We start from the raw sequence: 14,534 nt of genomic DNA on the forward strand, positions 1-14,534 counted from the left end.
CCCAGTTGGCTGATGACTCTGGTCTGCAGGGACATGGAACATATCAACAATGAACCCATGGCCAATGTCACTGGTAATCCTAACACATGGGACTCCGTCAATGTTGGACTTGTCAAAGACAGAGAATACAACCTGAACCTGGCATACCTCCTTGACCCAATCATGACAGGTGTAGATGAGGGATAGGAGGTGCACAGTGCCTATGTAGATCATAGCAGGCTTTTGTACACCATGCCACATATAGGAATGTGTGCAGTTGTTAAGGGATCGACTTCCATTCACAAAATATGTTTCCACCAGGACTGCTTGTCAAATGTCAACATTCCACAGGTGCCATCCCATGGACATACAGTCCTTCACAGGTCATAGATGTGTTAACACCCTCCTCCACACTGTAGAGGTGTGCAGCACTACTGGGGTTGCTATAACTCACCGGGTGTGTTTGTTGTGGACACATCCGCCATTATTGCAGTTACTTTTGCATCTATCCCCCCACATAGCTGTCTGTAATACTGTACAGTGTATATAATCAGATTGTTAGTTGTTGTTTACACCATTCACAGTAGTTTAGCGCACCCTCCTAAGGGTAGGGCTATGCCACCGGATTGGCACACACATGTTACAGAGGTGAGGATCGCAGTAGAGTGAGGAGAGGGATATACACCCTGCTGTTAGCATGTTCAATGTCATCCACATTGCAGACTGCATATATAGCAATGTGTGGTTGTGCCTATCCTGTCTTGTTGGGATTACATGTGCAACAGATGTGTTATCTGCACAGGGACATACCTCCATGTGTACAGTCTTGTACCTGTACTGCATCCAAACCAAAGGCTCTGTGTGTTGTACCCAGCCATGGCATGTGTACTACCCACTACACTTAGTGGTGTCCACTGTAGAAGGCCTGCTGACACCACTACACCTATCAGCCATGTGGCACATGGACAAACACAACACAATCAGAATAGATAATGGTGACAACAATACAACATTGTTAATTACAGCTATGATGCATCATGGCTGCACAGCTACACCTTCCAATATATTAGAATTTCACTTTACTGCTGAAAACATGCTATACATCATTCCATTGCTACACTGTTGTACAGTCACACTGTGTATCAGCACCATGTTAGCCTGTCCCTGCATCGATGTTACAGATGTCAGGGAGTGGCAGAGGTATCATCGTATGCACAAGGTGTGTTGTTGGTTTGCCAGAGGCCTAGGCTGAGCCATAAAATTGACAACATGTGTGTGAGGGGGCTGAGTACTGTTATGGGCCACTGGTGATGTCGTGTGTGCAGGTATGTGGTTGCCCTAGGTTTGTTGTTTATGTGTGTGTGTCTGCATGCACACAGTTCCACCATGTGGCTGCCCTATACAGGGAATTGTGAGACAGCTGCAGACTGTACCTGGCAGGGATTTCAGTTCACCATCTCCGGCCACGGATACGAGATCTTGCCTGGCAGGGGTGCTACAGGCAGTATCAGGTACAAAGCCAGATTGAGTACTGTCCCCTGAGGTTGACAGACGTCCACTGGATCCAAGTCCCTCCCGGGACTGGCCAGGGCCACGTGCACATGGTCTGCTATGATGATCTGTGGGCAGCACCCCCCAAAGTGCTGGGGCTGGTACTGCCACTATGGCAGTGGCTATTACTGGTGAGACATCCACAGTGACCTATAGCTGCTGGTGTTGCTGGCAGACATCCATGTAGCCATCACAACCATCCCAACCTGTCCTGCCGCATGGACATGACATTGTGGATGAGATCCAGTGTCTCACCCCACCGTCTATCCATGACCTCAATGTAATTATGGATGGCACCTGCTAGGTCATGGATGCTGTCAGTTACAGAGATGTGATGAGCCCTGCCTGGTGTACCATTCCATTCATACCTGTGCCTCCATGACATCCTGGAACATGTGTGTGGTTGATATAGATGTGGCATGTCTGCCAGGGGCATGATGACCAGCAGTGCTCTGACGAGCACCCCTGAACTTTTGCCTATGTGATACCCTGCCAGACATCTGGCTATTGCTGCTGTGTCCTGACACATGTGCTATAGATACCACACTGTCCTGGCCAATGCCAACCGTAGACTGCCCCTCAACAAAGGCCAATGGAGATGAGGTATGTAGAGGCAGTGTGACTGTGTGCGTGGATGGGGTGGATATGTGCAGGATGTCAATTGGTTATCCAGCAGTAGCCCCTGATGTCCCTTCCTGTGCCTCAACACACTTATCCTCACGGTCACTGTCTGTATCAGTGATATCAGATTCCCTGCGGGGGGGGGACCCAGCCACACCTCGCCACCTGTGAGGGGAAAACAGGGAACAGACTGTAAGACCTGTACATCACCACTAAACAATACATACACACACACACACACACACACACACACACACACACACACACACACACACACACACACACACACACACGTGCAGACATGGCCACACACACAGACATAGACACATGCAGTCGACATACATGGCAACCCATACACTCCACCAGACAGCACCTACAGCCAGCTGCCGCACCTCCATAACACACACATACACTCCATAACACATGCAATAGTAGGTGATGGTGCAGTACAGTATCACACTCAAACCTGTAATTACACACATGTCAGCATGCAGGACATGTGTCACTCAACAGCATACAGTGCAACTGCAGTCAATCCCCATTACCAACATTATACATGGCTGTGATGCATGGCTTCTGTTAGTAGGTGATGGCCCTCCCCCTGGAACTCACTGCACCCATGACCACAGCATTATTGTGCATCTGTTCAGCACCCTGGCATGTACTGTGCACCATACCTTACAGGTGTACACACCATTGCAGGATGTGTATCTGTATGTCAGTTGTGTTTCCTCTGCTTCTCACAGCCTCTCTGTTTCTGGATTACATGTGGACACATGTGTTTAGTGAATGCTTAATGTGTATTCACAGAAGTCATCATCAGTGGTGCATGTTTGAGTGATAGACTACTATTAGACCGACCACAAACACAATGTCCTGTACCTATGGTGAGAGTAGAGACCATTATTGAGCCCTGGCTGGTGTTGCTTGTGGTACACATAAGTTCATAGGTGAGTACTGATCTATTGGTCCAGGGGCCTACATAAGCCTAGCCACAGGGGTTCCCAGCCATGCATCACCCACTATTGTTATTCCCCTGTGCCCCTGTCAGGCTGTGGCACAGACATACTACTCAGGGTGATTTCACCATTTCCCATCCAGTTGTCAAGTGTTTTTGTAAAGAGGGCCAATAAGTAGCATTGCCTGACATGTATGGGTAGTCCGTTCCAGAGTGTGGAAATTCCCCAGGACAGGGCCCTATCCCTCCAGTATGTTCTGTGTAATGTGCTGATGAGGTTTATTACCCTGAAGCATGTGTTTGCAGATGGAGTGGGATGTCTTTATGTGTAGCATGTTCAACTGCTCTGTGTATGACATAGCTGTGTATGTTGGGCAGATGTCAGCTGTGCCTGGGCAATGTGCACTGGAGTGTAGCCACAGTTGTCTGAGATGGACTGTGTATTGCATGTGTTTGAGGCTGGTAATCCCATTAGTGAGGTGTGTGCTCTGTCAGTGCACATGTGCAGCATGCATTATGGGTAGGTGTGTTAGATGTGTACGTGGCCTACACCTTAGCTATGACATGCACAGTGAATTGCCAAGCATAACCTTAAACTATACTCACCGGCATCCAGCCGCTGCCTTGCTGGTATCCCAGAGGTACCTACATTGAGATGAGATAAGAGTTGATATCAGTGGCCACAGCTCTAGCATTGCTACAGGGTGGCTGCAATATTACAGTACAACAACAGCTGAAGTCCACAGTACTACAGATTATTCATTACTGCTTATCAGTTCTACACAGCAACAGACTCCACATCTCACATATGCATGATCTACCTGTACAGATGCATACACTACTGTAGTCTACTGATATGCCCTGGAATCTTACCTGCATGCTCCATGTCTGGTGTGTGTGTAGCACCCACCTCCATGACTGTATAAGTCTGTAGCTCTTGTGGGTGGGCAGGTGCTATCAGGCTCATGAGCAGCTACTCCTCTCTGGTGAGGGGGGATGGATGTTATGGTGCCCCCTGTTGCAAGGTGGTCACCCCGCATGGCAGTGGCATGGCGACATACATGGCGGAGCAGGTCAGTACAATGGTGGCGGACCTGCTCATATGTACGGCTGTGCAGCCCACCTCATTCACTCTGCAGACCGCATCATTCCACATGGCTGTTCATTCCTGCTGGTCCTGCCTTGTCCATGAGAACAACAGCTGGTAGTTCTGGATGATGCTGGTAATTATAATGTCATCCTCAGCAGCACTGTAGGTGGGATTCCTTGGGTGCGCCATACTCCCTGAAAGACATAATGATGGAAATGTGTCTGAGCAACTCATATGGCAAGTTTACCATAACACAATACACTTATCAGTCTGCTGCCACCATATCAGCTCCAACTTAATGTTCACACAACACTAGTGGTATGTCTCTGGTATATGTACTATTGGGTCATATATTGTATTGTACAACATTTTCTGCTATGTATTTATAGACATGCTCCCTTTGGGGACAGTAGAGTATTTCACCTGCTTGCCATTGTCACTGCCACTATGTTTCTACATATGCATGTGGTATGCCTGCTATGTGATTGTTACACATCTGCCATTCTGTGATATTGGGGATATCTATGCATGATGTTGGACATGTTCTGGGATTGTGTGGACTGTTACAACCCACATATGTTCCATGACAGTTACACACCAGTAGGGGTTACTTACCAGCAGGAACACCACTCCCACCTAATGTGCACATGTTACCAGTCCACATCACATTAGTGAACCACCATGGAACCTCATTATCTACTGTTCTGGCACTACCTTCATGTGGAACCACCTCAGGGGATGGTGTGTCCCCCATGGAGCACACACAGACATATGTCTGTCACCCAGTTAGGTCTAGGGTCTTGTGCATAGGGAGCTCCACAGAGACATGGGGTATGTGCTACATCACTTGGAGGCATGCATTACACATACACAAGGTTCAACATGCATTTTTCTCCTGCTCAGGCCACAGCCCAGGCACCTTTATGTCCATGTAGATGCTGTTGTGACTGTCCATGGATGGGCACCATGTTCCCTTTGTTCCCATGTGGGGGATCAATGTCCTCCACATTCCAAATGTAACTAACCGTCCACAGTGTTTAACCACCACATATGTCATATACCAGCTCTGTATGCTGTCTTGTTTGTCACACAACCAGATCTACATACCAATATGTGCCTAATACCCTTCACCAACATATATATATCCCACCTTCTCAAACAATTGCAATGTTTTCCCAACATGGGTTACACACCACACTCCACACTCCATCTTGCAGCCATGTACTGGTGTGTAGGTATGTTGTGTATCGATGTGTGATGTTCTCTCACACATGTCATGGTAGGGGACATCTATTGACATATATATATATATATATATATATATATATATATATATATATATATATATATATATATAGGTACATATATTATTGGAGAGGAGATAAATCCAGATAAACCACAAAAAAACAAGTAATTCAAAGAAAATAGAAACAATATCTGGAATACACAGCTGATATCATACAAAAACCGCCACAGACAGCTGCTCCGTTAAAATGCAAATGTAGAGTCTTTAATATAACAGGAGTAAGTGCTTTCACAGTTTAATCCCAACACTGCTTCATCAGATAATGAATGACACTACTGAGCTCTCTAAAATATTATGCATAAGCCAATCAAAATGAGAGTTAACATCACACCCCTTAAAATCATATCCCTTAAATAAAAATGGATAAATGAAAATCTATAAGTAAGTAAAATACATATAATTATATGAAAGTATATAAATATAAATACATAAAATATCCAAAAATACATATAATAGTCAAACTTAAAAAAATAAACATCATGTGTGTAAAAACGATGAGAAAAACATATCTAAATAATCTATTTCCTTTAAGGGCAGGATTCAAAGGGACATGGCTATTCAAGCCCTTCCCTTTATATGACTGCATCCTCAGGACCCACTGTGACTCAATCCTCTCAGTGTGATTGCAAATATCACCCAGTCTCAAAGACTCATGTACTCTATCAATCACCCTAAACTTAAACTTATGATGTTCTCCTTCTGCCATAACATGTTTTGCCAATGCGTTATTGTCATATTTAATTCTTATTGAGTAATTTTGTTCTCTTATCCTGTCCCTCAATCTACGATTACACTTCTCTATGTAAAATGAGAGACATTCGACACAATGTGCCAAATAAATCATGTTTGTAGCATTGCAATGCGTGTACTTTAACACTAAACCTACTTCCATCAATAGGACTATTAAATAGGCTATCAGTCTCAATAAAGGCACAAAAATTACAATTACTGTATGGGACAGTGTCTGTCGTAGTAGGAGCCAAATCTATATCCCTATTCCTATCTGGATAACAAAGCATTTGTTTTAAATTCTTTTTATTTTTATATCTGAACCTTGGTCTTACTCCAACTACTTCTTTAATTTTATCGTCAGTAAGAAGTATGGGCCAATGTTTCTTAAATATCTCAGTAATTACCCTAGTGTCACTATTATATTGTATAGGTACAGTCAAGGTATCAAGTAGCATGTTCCTCCCTTCAGGTACCTCAGTATTTCTACCAAAATATGGTCTCGCTCGACTACCTCTAAGCTCAATACCAGCATGCACCCCCAATTCTATCTCTCTTTTCCTGTAGCATCTCTTACTAAATTGCTTAACAAGATTCACTATCTCATCTTTAAATCTTCAATCATTGTCATTCAGGCGGGAGACCCTCATCCCTTGTCATTTGACTATATTATGGTGGGTGCACGCTGGTACAATGAAGGGATGAGTTCCTGTAGCATTCTTTCCTGTATAAGTGTGTACTAAAGGTTCCATTGCTGCCTCTCTCTATAGTGACATCCAGGAAGTCAGTACTATGCCTTGAATATTTGGAAGTAAACTTCAAGAAATGAGTAGTCCCATGCAAGTATTGTACAAATCTAAAGAGATCTGTCTCATACTCATTCCATAGCAAGTACACATCATCTACAAAATGATTATATAAACTAATATTACTAAGAAATTCATGTCCCTGCAGAACAAACTTATCCTCCCAGTATGCCAATACCATGTTGGTGTAGCTATTTGCACAAGATGTGCCCATAGCTACGCCAGAGGTTTGGACATGATAGTTCCCATCGAAAATAAACACATTATTTTCGAGAATGGTCTCAATAAGTAGACCAATAAAATGTATAACCTCATCATCGTAACTACTGTACATAATACACTCATATCCCATTGGGTATGACCGTGAATAGGGACTGAATGTCCAATGTTACCATCATAACCTCGGAGGATATATTATTGTGCTCTACAAAGGAGTAAAGATTCTGTAAAAAATGTTTAGAATCACGTAGGACCACATTTTATTTATCCAAGATAGGTCTCAACTGCTTCTCTACAAAAATAGAACAGGGTTCCTTCACCCATCCGGCTCCTGCTACAATTGGCCTGAAAGGAGGAGTCACTGAATCCTTATGGATTTTGGGAAGACCATGAAAAGTTGGAACACACGGTGAATTAACAATTAAATAATCAGCTAGTTCTGCATTAATGCATCCATTGCATACACAGTCTTGTACTATATTGTGAACACTGTCTATAGTATGATGTACCTCATGTGCCTACTGTTGTTCTCGAACATAGCTCTAATGTTATCCTCACATAGCCTAGAAAAGGCCTCAATTAGGGGATGGTTCTGAGGTACAAAACTACTTGGTTTCTTAAAAGTATGTACAGAATGACTATTAGTCTCAGGAAAAATCAACTTAAGCATCAAATTTCTACCAAATAATTTCAAATCTTGTAAAGTGTTCACTTCATCTGCTCCACCGGCAGGAATGAACGAATGTCCTCTCTCAAAGACTGAAAGTTCTGCAGAAGACAAAGTAACATGTGAAAGATTATGCACTAAAGACTGTTTGTATTCTGCCTCATCTTTTTCAAAGTCCTGTTCCCCACTGTCTTGGGAGGTTATTTCCTTTACTTCCTCCCTAATATTTGACTCGGAGATTGAATGAATTTTGTTCCTATAGGCAGGGATAGACATATGTATGTTATATATATATATATATCATGAACATATGTATGTATCTACATACAGTTGATGTTATATGATTATTTGTGAATCATACATTAATATATATATATATCTACATATAGCTGTCTATCTGTCTACATTTACATATATATATCTGTCCATCTGTCCATGCATGTTTGGCTCATGTTTGGCCTGTTCCTCATTTACTTGGCAATTGTCATGGATGATCGCTGCATTGAAGTCAGTAACTAGTGCCAACATTTTTGTGTTTCAGACTTCATCTCCTTCTACATATGTGTTCTAATACATATAACTGTGTAACTCGCAACATTTTAAGTGTATTAGAGCATTAGTTGACATATATCCCTGTTTGTATCCACAGTGTGGCATACTTTGTCCAGACTTCTTGCATTAACAAGTTGTGTGGTATGATATTAATACATTTCCTGTACTGTTGGCTGATTGTGCTGCATGATATGTTTGTGAAAACTTCAGGTTATGTATGTCTGCCATGGTTTGTGGTAAATCACTTTGTGTATGGAGTGCAGGGTCCTGGGTTCGAGCCTTGGAGAGATAGTTTATTTTGTTGTTGGGCAGAACAAGGGACGTTGGCTACAGAGTGATTAAAGCACTTTAAGCAGTTGTAAGTGGGTTTGCATGGGTTTGTATGACGGTAAGCACTGCCAACCTCCGCTTATGTTTTCTTACAGTCAGTTAGCTTCAAATTTCTCAACTTGTGTAGGAATGGCTTACCCTCACGCAAAGCCACGCAAACCTGCTTACTGCTGCTTAACAGTGCTTACTGCTGCTTACCCCCATGCTAATTCCTTTAAAAGAAAAGAAAAAGGGGTTGATAGGAAAGTGGTGAAAAACAGGGCACAAAGAGGGAAAGACAGTAGGGAAAATAGCTAGACGTGCAGGAAGGGTATAAGAAAGGTCCATAACTGCCCATTTTTTCTACAGCAACAGCTGTGCATATACACTATATTTTCAGGTACATTTGGATCCTCAAACCCCTGGGAAAGGGGTGAGGATAACATATATTCATTGTGATGCCAATTAGACCAGATTGCATGTGTCCAGTGGACATGTGTGCAAAATGGATAGCTATGTATGGGGTGAGATTTTTTTTGTGGGAACAGATGGCCTTGTTTTTTCAGGTGAGAGTGGGATGTTGGGGAGGGGTAATAGGTATATTTGGGGAGGGAGTTTGGGTAGGTTAACAGACAAGACACACAAGATGCATACAGGGCAGGTATATGACACATGTGGGGGTAAACACCTTGGACGGGGAGGGATGTTTGAAAGTCACAAGCCCATGAGCCCCCAGCTAGTAACAGTGGGACTGAGGTCCCCACCCATGGGCAGTCACCACTGCACCTTTATGGCCCTGAAGGTGGCTGCGCTGGGGGCTGTGTAGGAGGGGCAGGCTCACCCTCTAATAGCACTAGTCAGCCCTCAAGCTGGCATAGCCACTCTCGATACTGCAGATTGAGCTCTCTATGCACCATGGCCTGGACCTGTTGACGGGTGACAGGTTCCCCTCAGTGCCCGCTCCGAGGGGGGGGGTGAGCCCCATCCCCTGAAGTGGTTCCTCCCAAAGGTGACACAGGGACAACAAAGGAGGAGGTCCCAGAATGGGGCCCAGATGTGCTGGTGCCCAGTGCCATGGCCAGCTGAGGTGGGATAGGTGGGTCTGCTGGGACCGGCCTTCCCATACGAGCTGTGTTGTCGCAGGTTTATGGTAGATAATGGTTAGTAACAGTCAACAGCATTCAGGATTAGTTATAACAGCATGCATAGGTATTCCCATTAACCCGACACACCAGATTTAACACAGTTGCAGAGCAAGCAGAACACATGTATATATGGAACAATAGTGGCCATTACAGGAGCATGCTGGTTTCATTGATGGCAACAGGCCACCAATATGGGTGTATTTGAACATGGAACATGCATAGAAACAAATGTGAATATTTGTAAACCATTAGGACATATGTCCCAAAAAAAGTTTGGAGTGTACACATACCAGTTGATGAGTGTCATTGGGTTATTATGCACATATGGTAGGGGTGAGAGAGAGGGTTCAATTAACAACTAATATATCCTTGTAGTTTTCACAACATTCTTAATCACTGCAGTGATCTTTCCCTTGCATGTATTATTACACTACACAATGGCTTTATATTGTACACTGTTATGTTTATAGATTATTATATACGTGACCTGTGTGCTACATACAGGCATGATAGGCTGCAGGTGTTAATGCAACATATGTTGAGAATTGCTGTCATATACTTTGGGTGAGGTGCTAGAATGACAGTTTTTTTTTCATATACATTCTTTGACTATGTACACGTATGACTATCAGTTATATGTCATTGACAGCTGCCAATATTTCTTGGATCATCGCACTGAATTTTCAGGGGAACAGTGTACCAAGCTGGGCCATTTATCTGAACATGCTGGACAGATTGGAACAGTTGTGGGGTATAAATATGCATACAACTTACAATCTGAACATTCAAACAAATCCTGTACAGTTGTTGGGTATAATTATGTATACAGCTTTCTATCTGAACATTGTATCACAGTCTCTACAGTTGTGTGATATGATTATGCATACAACTTAGTAGCACTCCCAGGAGTCAAACCCCTGATGTGTGTGACAAAAAATTATTGCTAACATCACAGTACACTGGGCTATCAGGGAATTCATATAAAACTTTTCATTGTTTTCTATCTAAGTCTCCCTAACTTGTATGATATGACTGACCTCTTGACACTTCCAGCATTGTTATGTAGGACTTCATACCCATTTTATCTGCATACCACGGTGTGGGTGACACTGCTTAAGATACAACAGTACTATTTATAGTATGGAACAGATCACAAAGATATGAGAGAAGAGTAAACAGAAGCAATCCAGGGGTTATAACTTTATTCACAGACTATTAACACATTTATTGCTACTGGTAAAACACTTTCTAAGGCATTTATATTCTTTGTTATGACAGTACATGCAGACTGATTACTAACCTGCCTCATGATGCAGCCTTTGCAGCCTAGCATCATGGGCTTGCTGGTTTGCAGCCCGCTTATCTGCAGCTGTCAGAGAAATGCATTGATATTTAGCCATACCTATCCATAGTATACACAAGCTAAGCAATTATTTACTACTTAGTAGAATGTGTACTTAGTACTGGGGCATTGGCCATCTGCTGAGACTCCTGGATCCACTGTTCCAGTACATCCTCCCTCTGCCACTTCAAGTCAGCATGGTGTTGCCTGACCTGCTCACCAGTCTGGGGAATAGCTGTGGCACTGGTGAGGTCATGGGCAAGACTGTCCCAGGCCTCCATTTTGTACTGCGAGCCCTGGTATTGGCCCTGCAGTAGTCTCTGATCATGGTGATTTACCAGGAGCCATACCATGATTTTTCAGTCCTGGATGCCCCAGCGCTGCACTCTGAATTGAGTGCCTTCACCCACACCAGCCATTCTGCCTGCAGTAGGAAGCTACAACCAGTTATGAGATGCATTTCTGCCTGTGGGGTTTAAATACTGCCATTTTCCTGCACTTTCCTGTGATTGGCCAGTTTTGAAAAGGCTAAGCTATGGGTGCACCTGCTTACATAAGGTTGGCACTGCTTAAAGAGGTATACCACTAGTCAGATTGAATTGGCTCCCCTACACATTGCTTACACTTACTAGCATGAGCTGTGCTGCATTTAGCATTGCTTCATAGTTGATTATCACTATATTTGCCATTTGGCAATGATTTATTCTTCATTACAGGTTATATATCTGTCTGGTATCCGTGATTCATGTGTACATACACTGTATGGGGACCTGGGGACTTCTACACTTTATTACAATAACACCTCAAATCTATGGTTACTGCAGTACACCAGTTCACATATTTATGTTATGTAGCAGGTTATACCACTTCACACTGCACATAGATTCAGTTCACATGTTTGGTTTAATTTTCCTGTGGTGAGGATTAGTTTGCTGATACCTCACTTATAATGATGGCTTTGTTGTTAGCTACTTTGACTATAATGTACAGGGTACTGAGTTTGAGCCTTACAGAGGCAGTTTATTTTGTTGCTGGGCAGAACATGGGTCATTGGATACAGAGTGATTAAGGCACTTTAAAGCAGTTGTAAGCAGGTTTGCATGAGTTTGCATGATGGTAAGCACTGCTAACCTCTGGTTACAGTTTCTTACACTCACTTAACTTCTACTTTGCTTAATCTGTGTAGGCAATGCTTACCCTCAAGCAAATGCACTTAAACACAATTACAACTGCTTATCTGTGCATATTCCTGCTTACTAGTGCCTTATTCATTATGACACTGACACTTCACATGTGCATTTAATGCAGTACTCCAGTTCACATTTAAATGTTATTATGTAGGTTATACGGCAAAATGTTGTTAAAATATGTTCATATACAGATTTCTCATGGAAAAATGATATGTGCTATAGTGGGACTTGAACCTAGAATGCCTGTTTATTAGGCAGATGCTCTAACTACTACACTTTTACTGTGCAGTTTTGTTTGCATATATATTCCTTGTTATCCTCTTCAGCCTTTTCAGCTGCTTTAACCGTAGTTAAGCATTGGGCAAACTCATGCACCTACGGTTAGCTGTACTTGGGGTTTTAAAAAAATAAATAAAAGGGTTTCTTCATTTTATTTAAATGTACTGTTGGTGTTGAACACATGGGGACTGTTGGTGGGGATATGTGGACATCTATGATCAGTCTTGCTCATTTATTTACGCATTCTTCTATTCTACTTTGCAAGGCCATGTTTATTCTGAGAGCTCTGCTCTCAGGCATACCCCCTGCACTCGTCCACGCTCCGTGTAACATTAGGAGTTCAGGAAACACACTTCATTAATATGCATGGCACGCTGCCGTCCTCCTCTTAAACTGCCGCTTCCATGCAGGACTAGATTAGTCCTGCATGGAAGACTAGTAAATCTGGGGGAATGTGATTAAAGTCTCTGTATAGCTATCAAAAAAAAAACAGTGCAGGCTCTAGCATGTGTGTATGTGTTTGTGTGTGTTTGTATGTATACTGTGTTCCTATGTTTTTGTGATTATGTGTTTGTGTGGCTGTGCATGCATGTGTGTGTGTGTGTGTGTGTGTGTGTGTGTGTGTGTGTGAATATGGTTTCACTTTATATTCTCGAAATACTGAAATGTTGAATTTCAGTATCTGAGGAGTATAAAGCCGAAAAATCAAAACACCAAAACCCAAAAACCGCAAAATTCAAAATCGAGAACTTAAACACACCAGACACCACACAACAGATACACCATCCTCCCCACATTACAACAAACAAACAAAACACACACAAACATCAAACAGACAAACCTACCCTACATATAAGTAGGGGCGCAAGCCCCCCTGCACCCCCACTATTTATATATACTAACTCCGAAGTTGTACCAAACAGAAAAAGACAGTAATCTCACCACTACACACTCTATAATCCCCTCGCACACACACGTCACATATCTACAAACTCCACCACTTTCAACACTTAAACACTCATACTGTTACCTACCTACCCTAACCCACACCTAAAACTTCCGAACACACTCACATAGACTCAAATCCCTACCCAAAACCCTTAAAAAAATATTCATGTACCTTAATCTCCAAACATATACACACCACACCATACATCAGGCACACAGCATATCCCACTTCACATAGCACACACCACAACTGTGAATTCAACATTTCCGGATAGGCGGTTATGAAGTTTCGCTATTTCGGAAGTGCGGCTTTGTAGTCTTGAGATGCTGAATTTCGATATTTCACTATTTTGAGATTATAAAGTGAAACCGTGTATATACATATATCTTTCTCTCTCTCTCTCTCTATATATATATATATATATATATATATATATATATATATATATGTGTGTGTGTGTGTGTGTGTGTGTGTGTGTGTGTGTGTGTGTGTGTGTGTCTGTGTGTCTGTGTGTCGATTCTATTGACAAAGCCTTGTTTGAGCAAAATCACATTCGGGAATATTTTTAATTTTGCTGCTTTGTGGTTATTTGTATTTTAATGTTTCTTGTTTTACATGTGTTTATATGTGTGATAACTTCCTTCTGTTTAGTTAAATGTCCAAAATATCAAACATTCATCCGTTCAAATTTGGAAATATTACACCAGCTTTTATGCAAGTTTTCAATATTTATAATATCAAGATTTTGCCCTTTCTCCAATGTAGTGTGATCTCAGTGGTAGTATACATAATTAAATTCAGGGAATGAGGGTGGAACTTGCTCCCCCTGCATAAAACATAGT

This window comes from Protopterus annectens, chromosome 3.part0 (assembly GCF_019279795.1).
Source record: "Protopterus annectens isolate FY-2018-M chromosome 3.part0, PAN1.0, whole genome shotgun sequence".
NCBI lineage: Eukaryota > Metazoa > Chordata > Ceratodontiformes > Protopteridae > Protopterus > Protopterus annectens.